Source organism: Octopus bimaculoides, chromosome 10 (assembly GCF_001194135.2).
Source record: "Octopus bimaculoides isolate UCB-OBI-ISO-001 chromosome 10, ASM119413v2, whole genome shotgun sequence".
Lineage (NCBI taxonomy): Eukaryota > Metazoa > Mollusca > Cephalopoda > Octopoda > Octopodidae > Octopus > Octopus bimaculoides.
The window spans coordinates 20,147,103-20,157,894 of record NC_068990.1 but is presented as its reverse complement, the minus strand read 5'-3'; positions in this window follow the sequence as shown (position 1 = coordinate 20,157,894).

Below are 10,792 nucleotides of genomic sequence, written 5' to 3'. Positions count from 1 at the left end.
CATATCTGGGTACAGGACATTGCACACAAACGTAGACGAGAACACACGAGCCACATAGAGAACATTCTACTTCTTCAGCTACCCACGTTTTAACACCGGCGTTTCGACTGCCATTAACACTAACCACATGCTAAATATCACTACAAACTACACCAATAATAAGAACAGCATAGATAAGCCCAACAAAAACAATGTTAAGTCCCATACACAAAACACCAATAATATTACAAACAACAACAACATGAATACTAATGATGTATATATATATATATATATATATATATTCATTTGTGTGTCAGAGTTTGTCCTCCCACTGTTGCTTGACAACCGATATTGGTATGTTTATATCCACGTAACTTAAGAGTTCGGCAAAAATGTATATAGATACATATATGTGTGTGGAATTTTTCGTTGAAGACGAATTATGAATGTTCAGGTTTTGCTGAACGACCAGCACAAATCATTTGTTTGTACTGCTCAGATGTATGTGCTGTGTATTAGCTCACTTCCTCCATTAAATCGTTGCCATGTGCGATCGCACAGCAACGTTTCATGGAAAGCTTTTGCTCAGGGACACAACACACCACTCGGTAAAGGAACTTTAAGCACTATGTGGCGGCCATGAGCGCAACACCCTAACCACTACACCATGTCCTTCTTGTCATATATTCACATACATATATACATGAACACAGAGAGACAGAGAGAAACGTATTAACATGGTTGTGTTGTTAAGCTCACTTTACAACTTCATAGTTTCTCACGGAGGAAACCATGAAAGAAATCTCTTGCTAGTCTTTGTGTTGTCACCACCGCACACCAAGTATCCTGAATCGGTTAAAATAAATTCCTATGAAAATTACTCATTAGGATGATTTATTTGGGTATTTAACTGTCTATTAACTGATAAGTGTAGTTATTGCTCTATCTTGTAGTACTGCAAGTAGAGAGGCAAGAATTAATGTTGTGTATAGTATTTCGAGAAGAGATTAAGAGATGCGGTTGCTGAGCAGTCAAATCGACAGTTGTTATGGTCATCTTGTGTACCAGCCACTTTATCACATTAAATGGATTTTATGTGAAATATTTAGGTCTGACTGACCCGAGTAGCATTTAGTTAAACTTTTATACGCAACCTGCATACACACACGCATGCAAACCTATATATCTATCTCAATAGTTGTGTATTCGAAGGCGGCGAGCTGGCAGAAACGTTAGCACGCCGGGCGAAATTCTTAGCAGTATTTCGTCTGTCTTTACGTTCTGAGTTCATATTCCGCCGAGGTCGACTTTGCCTTTCGTCCTTTCGGGCTCGATAAACTAGGAAGCAGTCGCGTATTGGTGTCGATCTGATCGACTCACCCCTTCCCCAAAATTTCGGGCATTATGCCTAGAGTAGAAAAGAATATTTGTGTATTTGTGTTCTTTCCCTGTGCCTGGACATATATATATACATGTATAAAAGTATGTATGAATATATGTATGTATATCCATCCACCTATCTATCTATCTAACTAGCTATATATATATAGCTATCTACCTACATCAATATATATAATTCTATATAACTATCTCAACATGAATATACTTAACAAACCACACTGTTGAAGTATTTGCCCGGAGAAAGCTTCTCTTACAGACGTATTGTGCTAAAAAGCACAAAACTATTGAGTAGCAACCGAAAAGCATACAGCAGCAATGGTGGAAATGTTAAATCGTGATTTCTGTGTTCCTGCACGTCTTCAGCATCGAGTATCAAGTTTTGCTTTTGCTGATTGAACAAAAAACAGTTATCAACAAATCTCTGGTTTCGCAGATACTTGTCAACCTGAATAAAAAGTTTGATATTAAACTCAGAAGCAATATATACTTTATACATACATACTCACATACATACATAAATACATACCTACGTGTAACTGCATATGTCCGAGTGTATATACAAGCATTTATATGTATGCATGTATATAAGTATATAGGTGTGCGTTTGCGTCTGTGTTAGTCCAAGATTTTGCTTGAGTTTTGCTTCGGACGTTTCGATACAGTTCTTTATTTTCTGATTTCAAACAAGTCTGTGCCAGTCGTTCGTCTCCATCAGGTCAAGGATAGATCAACTAAAACCTAGATCAAATAACTAAACCCTAGATCAAATTCCTTAATGTTACGCATATATCAATTTTGCTTCTTGAGTTTTGGTTAGAAATCAATACAGCGTGTGTTCTGCAGTCCGGCATTAATTATTGCGACAGAAAGATATCTCGAAAGGCGGCGAGCTGGCAGAAACGTTAGCACGCCGGGCGAAATACTTAACGGTATTTCGTCTGCCGTTAGGTTCTGAGTTCAAATTCCGCCGAGGTCGACTTTGCCTGTTATTCTTTCGGTCGATAAATTAAGTACCAGTTACGCACTGGGGTCGATTTAATCGACTTAATCTTTCTGTCCTCGTTTGTCCCCTCTATGTTTAGCCCCTTGTGGGCAATAAAGAAATAAGAAAGATATCTTGATACAAACACCCACGCCTCACATAGAAACTGATGTCGAATGTCACTGGTCAACTTTCATTCCTTCTGTTTAGGATAGGATCTGATATTGTACCAGTCATATACTAAGATATATCTAATGGGATTTGTTACACCTCACTTATACTCAATTAGATCCGGGTTTTATCAAATAATGTACCAGTCCATGACGAATGTCCATTTAATGCTCCGTATTTATATATACACATTTATGTATACACAACATATATAGCATTCTGGCAATTTCAGATATCAAAGCTCCGTTCTTGGTTCGAAATAAACTATCGAGCGTTGAATAAAATCGCTTGCGGCGTTTTCTTATGCCACTTTTCGGCTCGAATTTTAGATCATAGGGCATTCGATTTTTGTACCGTTCAAGCGAGGTCGATGAAATTAAGTTCCAATCGATTGTACCACGACCCCGCCTTGTATCTTGATTTTTTATTTACCTTAAATGTCGATAAATTACTAGCAATTTAATGATAATTTCATGAAATGCCCTCATCTCACTCTCGCCTCGAGCTTAACTGATAATTCAATAATGTTTTTTTCTTCTTTTTAGTAGAACAATTCATTCTTATTTGTTCTCACTAAAGTTAGCAATGAAAATTGGGTACAATATTACTGAGAACTAATACTTTCGATAGACCGCTGTGCTGTTCACTTAATTATTCATATTTCACTTAGTTCTGATCGGGAATCAGATGTAAGCACTAACATTCTACATTTCCTTTTCAACTTAGTGTTCATAATTTATGACTTGCTACCAGAATGTAATTTAATATAGCAAAAGATGCAGAAATTATACATCACTTTAAATTATACACGAAAATCTTCTAACGTCATGTCTATGTGGAAAGGTGTTACCAATATATTTATACATCTGATCATATATAATTCTTTAGATTTAATCTCATCACGGTAAGAATGAAACTTACAGGGTTTCAAAGTTGTAAATATCTCATTACAGCTAAATATTTGGTGTATTAATAGGTTTTAAGTGGACATAATACTGTTAGAATCTAGTTCTCATGGTGGTCATGAAAATTTCGCTTGTAGTAATACATTGGAAATTGAGCTGTCACAAATGTCCAAACGGAATTGGCCTCAATGTTGAATCGCACTGATAATTTATAGGCACTAATGTCATTCTCATCAACTCATTCAGATAAGGATCAATAAAAACTCAAAGGTTGCTTAAACATCGCATTCCAAAGCAATGCAGATGTGTCAATACAGCAGTAAATAACTCACGTTTCCTCAACCATATTCCCCTAGTTACAGTCTTGTGTTTACCATATTGTTGCTAGCCACAAGTAGTCAGACGAAGTTCGCGTAACCAGAAATAAAACAAACCTTTATTTTTCCCCGTATATTTGTCTTTTACTTGTTTGAGTCATTAGTGTGCGGCCATGCCGGAGCACCGCCCCGAAGAATTTCTAGTCGAATATATGGACTCCAGTTAGAAGGATGTGCACACACAGCCACTGGTCGTAATGCTATGGTGAGGCAGAAACTCAGACAGCAAGGTACGCACACTCATATACATACAGGCTTCTTTCAGTTTCTATCTATCAATCCACTGGCAAGGCTTTTGGTCGGTCCGAGTCTCTAGCACAAGACACTTTCCCAAGGTGCACGTAGTAGGACTGAAACCAAAACTATGTGGCTGGGAAGCAAGCTTCTCACCACACAGCCACCCCTGCACCTCTGAAAATAATATTATTATAAATGCCGTATAATAAACGTTTTATTATTTTAAATTATAAAATGAACATTGTTTATAAATGCAGATATGATTAAACTAAGAAATACAGCGGATAACAATTATGACAGTGATTAATAAGCTACTGCTAATAATAATAAAAGGGAGCTTTTGCCAATCATTAATATCATTAGTCTCGAGAAAGTAGTGAGCTTGCAGAATCGTTAGAACGCCAGATAAAATGCTTAAGAGCATTCTGTCTGTCTCAACGCTCAAATTCTGTCGAGGTCGACGTTGCTTTTCATCCCTTCGGGGTCGATAAATTAAGTATCAGTTGAGCTTTGACAATGATACAATCGTTCAATCTCCTCACCCACAATTGCTGGCCTTGTGCCAAAATCTGAAACCGATATCATTAATCTAAAAATGATTGTGACTGTAGAAAGTGTTTAGTAATATTATTTGTGTGACTGATGACGAGCAGAATATTTTGCAATATTTGACTAGCTACATAAAAAAAATCTGATCATCATTCTTACTGCAGTACCTTTATTCATTCGTAGTGAAATTCTGAGGAACTGCGCAAAAAACCTTTCTGGACTGTATCAGATGATGAGATGGCAATAAGAATTATTGGTTTCAATCTATAATAATGTAAATGTCATTCTTCATTGAAACTACGTTTCACATACGCCATAATTTAATAATCCCTGTATATGTGGCCCAATAGCGGTTTTCTGCAAATCAAATTATTGGTGCGTGTTTCACAGATTGGTTTTTAACCCGGTGAGAATTTTAGTCGAGTCATAAACTCGTATCTTAAAACCATTTATCATTTTTTATATAGGGATATACATGTGTGAGATTTTCATTTTTACATAACAGATTTTCATAAATGTGAACATAAATGTGAAAATGTCTAACATTTTGCGTGTGCAATTCTTGCTTTGAATTAAATTCGAATGTTTTCCCTGCTATGCAATATCACGACCAATAAAATATATGTGCTTAGTTGTTCACAACAACTTGTATATAAAAATTCAATCAAAGTGGCATAAGGCTGGAATCCATTTGATTACCCACGGACTTCTGTATGTAGAACAAGTATTTCAGAATGTTCATTCTTCTGTCCAAATCAATGACGAAATAGTCTAACATACAACATGCAAGATTTGGTCCTAAAAGACTATCCGAAGGGCATAATGATATATTTCGAGTAATGGAGGTACATCATACATATGAAGAGGATAGTTTGATTTTTTGCATCTGCTTTCAATATTATACAGAGGAAAAAAACACATTTTTTTGTTTTAGGATTTTTTAATATGCAAAACTTACAATTGATTAATGCGATTGTTTTCTAAAACTAGACATTAGGAGATCCATATGAAACTGAATTTCCACATCCTCCATCGTTGTATCTATCCAGCATTATAGAAGGAAGCCAGGTGTAAAATATTGATATTTTCTCTAATGATTCTAATGATCGTAGTAATAATTTCAGAAACAGAGGGCATTATTAGAGTCTTTCAAATCAATGACGGTGCCGGCATTGCGATTTTACGAGACATAATTTGTTTTGCATGCTTTCAAAGAGACGCTGTGTAGAAGATTATATTCTGTAACAATTTTGGAAAGACTGAGGTAAAATAATTAAAAGAAAAAAGAACGAATATAATTTACTTGTAGATCGCGACACATTGTGCAAAAAAAAAGAAGCTTGTATTGAAAAACACATTTAATTTATACCATTCTCCATATATCTATCATGTGTATAAACTCTGCGGTAAAACCTCGACATACTTTTGTACTGACCTGTTGTATTGAGAAACAATTGCTAAGAATCAAATCGATCTACTCAAACGCCAGCTTCAGTATTCCAAAGCACAAGTTTATGCGTGACCACATTTATTGCAAATGCTTGTTTCCAGCTTTCAACGAAGGTACACTATAAGGCTCTTCGACCGGAACCCATTTATGTGCAAAATAGAAGAACGAAAATAAAAATTGAATTATAGGCAACTATCACTGAGTTACGAGTTACAAAATAACGAAGTAAAGAACGTTTCTTTTTTTTTTGAAAATCAAAGCTAGTGAGAATTGCAGTTACAATGCAGTATGGAATTTCCTTTCTTGTGGAATGAAACCAAACTATTTTTATTGATTTTTCTATCTTCGTGTAGAGTGGAGAAAGGTTTTGATGCAGTAACCCACATTTTGATCTGGAATGGAAGCAGAATGGAAATAGTACAGCACGGTGCTTTATGACGACTTCTATCGAAGTTTAAACCAAACATTACAGAAGTTGCTGCTAGTTATCACCAGCAGGGATTGCGTTAATAAATAGTGTTTGCTATTTAATTTATTCGTCTTTTAATCAATATAAATAAACGATATCTGTTTTGTTAATTAATTTTAATTAAATTTACACGAAATATACATATATATATTTGAGAAAATTTAGGAATATATTGCTGCAGGGATCCCAGTCTGAGATTGAATAGAAAAGAGATCACGTAAATGTTCCCAGTGTTGTTGTGGCTGTTATCTTAATCATAATTAATTAATTGTTATCTAGAATACTAGTTATTGTCCTTTTGGTCAACTTAACAAGCAATATATATTAAGTAAATTTAGGAATATAATATGGCAACGTTCGTGGTTGAATGAGATGAAGTGCTACGAAATGTGTCCATTGCTGTTGTGGTAGATTTTATTGGGTTGGCTACTAAGTTCCCGTTGTTTTTCAAATTTTGAAATTTATTGCGTTTTTAAATTTTGGAATCTATTGTTTTCGAAACTTCTATTTTTGAATCATCTTAGAATCTGTTTTTCTACTTAAATCTAGTTAATTTTTGCTTATTTTCAGATCATTAAAATAGAATGTTAAGTTAAGAAAAACGAACATTTTCGACACCTCCTTCTTTTTGCTTTTAATCATGGTTCTAAGGCCGCAAAAACTGCTCGCGAAATTTGCGCTGTGTATGGAAAGGGAGCCACAGCTGAAAGAACCGCTCGTGATTGGTATGCCAAGTTCAAAAATGGAAATTTTGACCTCAATGTCGCACTTCGTTCTGGCCGTCCAGTTCAGTTCGATGTAGAGGGATTAAACCAACTCTTGCACGAAAATTCTCGTCAAACGGCAAGGGAACTAGCAGAGAAAATGGAATGCTCCCACACTGCTATAGAGAAGCATCTTCATCGTAGCTCTTCACTCTGACATTCGAAACTCCAAGTAATATAATGACAACTTACTGTTTGTTCTAAATTGTACATTTATAAATAAACCTCTATTTACGTAATATCGAGGTCTCATTCTTTTTTGTCACTTATTACTATTATTATCATTATTACTACAATTATTATCATTATTATTATTATTATTATTATCATTATTATTATTATTATTATTATTATTATGATATATACGCATACACACATATATATATATACATATGTACATACAAACGTACTTACACACACACATATATAGATCCATATATATATATATAAATGTCTGCGTGCATGTGGAAATAATCAACAAACATTAGATAAAATTTGAATGGCACTGTCTCAGTTTAATCATACATTATATAAAGTACATTATTTACATCATTTATATTATTTACATTCGACGGATATTTGTCCTCATCTTGTTTGTTGTTAACACAGCTTTTCGGCTGATATACCCTCCAGCCTTCTTCAACGAACAAGACGAGGATAGATATCTTTCGAATGTAAATAATGTAAATACTGTACATAATTACTCCTCTCTTAAATATAGAACTGTATAATATAAAGTATGTGTGAACTCACTAAATTCATACTTTTCTACGACTTTGGGTTGGATTCTCTAAAACATGCTTAAGGCGGGCGATAATTATTGAGTTGCTTGCAAAATTTTGGTGTGAATGACAAATAAGTTGGTATAATGTGTAATTATATTTTATAAAACAGAAATTTTAGAGTATTTATTAACAAAATTAGTACTGGTTGTAAATATGGTGTTGTTTATATTTCCAACTGATTTCCTTTCTCTTAATTGCAACATCCTGTCTGCTTATAATGATATACACATAGTAACATAGACAGATTTTGAGGCAGACGCCTTTATCCATTTTTGTGTCTTCTATACATTTCAAATCAATATGAAATACTATCATTAATGAGAAGTGGTGAGCTAATTGAATAGTCGGCAAAATGACTGAGTCGTTAGAGCATCAACTTTACATCTCAGTGTGACGATGAGTTTACAATATGTATATCGTGAACATGTCCACACATATATTCAAGTGCCTTTGCAGGCCCCTAACTCTATTATTACTACGTGGTACGTTTTGGTACATTATTATAAATCGTTCACTGAATCCGGCACGGCAGCCAATCGTATTCCTAGCCACATTTGATGAGTGGGCTTATCTGGTTTTATCAAAAAATCGAAACTTATCTATTGACATTGAGGTATATGTAATATTGGTTTAAAAGTTTGGCAGAAGGCCAGCAATTTCCAGATGGGGTGTAATTCGATTATACCGACCACAGAGTTCACCTGGTACTTATTTTATGGACCCAGAGAGCATCAAAGACAAAGTCAGCCTCGGCGGAATTTGAGCTTATAACGTAAAGGCGGCGAAATATCTATAATATCGAATATCTATAATACTCTTTCTTTTATAGGCACAAGGCCAGAAATTTGGTGGGGATGGAATTAGACGATTACATCAACCTCAGTACTTGTCTGGTACTTAGTACATCGACCCCGAAAGGATGAACCTCAAAGTCCACCTCGGCGGAATTTGAACACAGAACAAAGAAAGACGAAATACCGCCAATCATTTCGCCTGGCGTGCTAACGTTTCTTATTTGTTTACTGCCCACAGGCGGCTACACACAGAGGGGACAAACAAGGACAGACAAATGGATTCAGTCGATTATATCGACCCCCAGTACATAAATGGTACTTAATTTATCGACCCCTAAAGGATGAAAGGCAAAGTCGACCTCGGCGGAATTTGAACTCAGAACGTAACGGCAGACGAAATACCGCCAAGCATTTCGCCCGATGTGCTAACGTTTCTTCCAGCTCACCGCATTAAAACACCACATAATATTGACATGTTTATGAAAGACAAAATATAGAACTTTTAGAGACTATCAAAGTCACCACCAACAGACATACTTTAAAATGAGAACTGGAACTACTTCAGGCATATTTTGCAAATTCTCAAGTCTATCGATCCTACTAATTCGAGTAGAATAAGTAATAATGAAAATGCTCATGTTTCCCACCCATTTTGAAATAGTAAAATTTATATGTGTCACTCATGCTAACTTTATAAAATTAAAATGACTTTTTAGTAAATTATTTCACTTAAATCGAGGGTGAGGTACGCTTTTACATATTGATTTAATGGAAACAGTCATCGAAGCAAGATAAAAGCATATATGTGAATTGCAATAAGTAAATACGCCTAAGGTTTCATCATTAAAGCCACGTGCAGAAATTTCGCAGAAATAGTTGAACTTAAATTCATATATTAAATGAAACTGGAATTCACTTCAAAGTGATTGATTTTTCTTAAATTGAATTTATTTCAACACTAGCAATGTGTGTTGGTCGTTTCCATTTTCTCGCATTTAACATAACAGCAAAGCATTTTAATTAATTCTTCTATCTTTTATTCACAATCATGGACTGCAGCCAACCTCATGTATTAGGAGCGTCCCCGAAAGTCTTATAAAATCAAGAATAAGCAAAATCATGTCAATCTACCCCCACCACACGCACGGGCACACTCTCTCTCTCTCTCTCTCTCTCTCTCTCTCTCTCTCTCTCTCTCTCTCACACACACACACACACACACACACGCGCTTTAATGACGTATATATTTCTGCCATTTGGTTGTAAAAATGCGAAAAAGCTGCCCTTAGTAGTTATAATTTTAACTTTTACCATTTAGGAAATAAAGCGTATGATTTCTACGACAGTATGATAAACTGAGGAGGTGAGTTGAGCTTAATCCAGGATGCTAGGTGAGAGTCATTTACGAGTATTAATATAAATGTGAAATCACTGTGATCTGGCTATTCCTAGGCACTGAAGAGTCATGCCTCCTTTGTCAGTCATCAAGATAAGTGCTTCTTGTGGCTATGAGTTGTTTTAACTCTTATTTCTAGAAATACCTGCGCTGACTAGTGTCCTCAGCTTTCTCATGCTCTGGTCTCATTCCCTCCAAGTTTCTTGCCGGTATCTCGTGTGTGGAAACAATATATTATCGATAATGGCCGAAATTATGTTTGCCTCTCTGACCGATAACTGATGAGAAGTTGGTGACTTTCTGTGTTTTCTCTTAATCTCTGTATTTAGTACATGTGTGTGTGCTTATTCACTTTACCATTTTGTGAATTATACATACATACATATATATATATATATATATATATATAAACAAATAGTAAATGAGTATATGCATATATACGTACAGGTATGTGCATACCGACATCCACCTGTATGTATAGGTGCATATCTGGGTACAAGACATTGCAAACAAAACGTAGACGAGAAAAC